Genomic DNA, 789 nt, shown 5'->3' with positions numbered 1-789 from the left:
GGCGCGCGCCGCGTCCTCGTGGCTCTCTAACAAATAAGATAATCCTGCACTAAAATCATTAAACACTGACATGTTTAGAGGGAAGAACATCTGATAAAACTGCACAACAGTCCTGATTTGACCCGCACAAAGGTGAACGCGAGGTTGCGGATGATTGTGATGTGGTGCAGTTTTGTGAAAGAGTAAAATAACAAGTCTAAATTCATTATTTTTGTTTCAGATTTTTCTATTTTGTGACAAATAAGCCAAAAACAGACATAACACAAACGAAAAGTCAACAGAATAGGGAAAAAATAAAAATATATTTTAACCAGTAAAACAGGGGTGTCCAATGTGTGTCCAGCAGGTCTCCGGGTGATTTTTGCCCTTTGTATTTTCAAAAAAAATAAAAATAAAAAACTTTTTTTACTGATAAAAGGCCTAACAACATTTCCAATAAATTAATTTTTTTGAAAACTGTTATTAAAGTTCTACTAAATTATTTTATTGCGATAATTATTTTTAAAGGAAGAGGCAGTTTTGACTTGCTTTAATCACCCCTTAGTGTCCGTTTAGTAGAACCAAAAGCAAAACTTATCTCCTCGCTGTGCGTTCGTCGTTTTAACACCATCTAAGAGCTGAAATGTCTCCCCAGCCTTCATTAGTGTCTACAGCAGTAATGCATCACTAAATCAAACATGTCAGCTGTGTTCATGATCTAATACATACAGGAAAAATGCTGGCAGCAGATTACAGCGCCAGGTATGTCAGCTCAGTTTTTTTTTCCAGGTCCAAATCTCTCTCTGCAGT

This window comes from Nothobranchius furzeri, chromosome 11, assembly GCF_043380555.1.
Source record: "Nothobranchius furzeri strain GRZ-AD chromosome 11, NfurGRZ-RIMD1, whole genome shotgun sequence".
Lineage (NCBI taxonomy): Eukaryota > Metazoa > Chordata > Actinopteri > Cyprinodontiformes > Nothobranchiidae > Nothobranchius > Nothobranchius furzeri.
Note: the sequence above shows the minus strand (reverse complement) of the source record.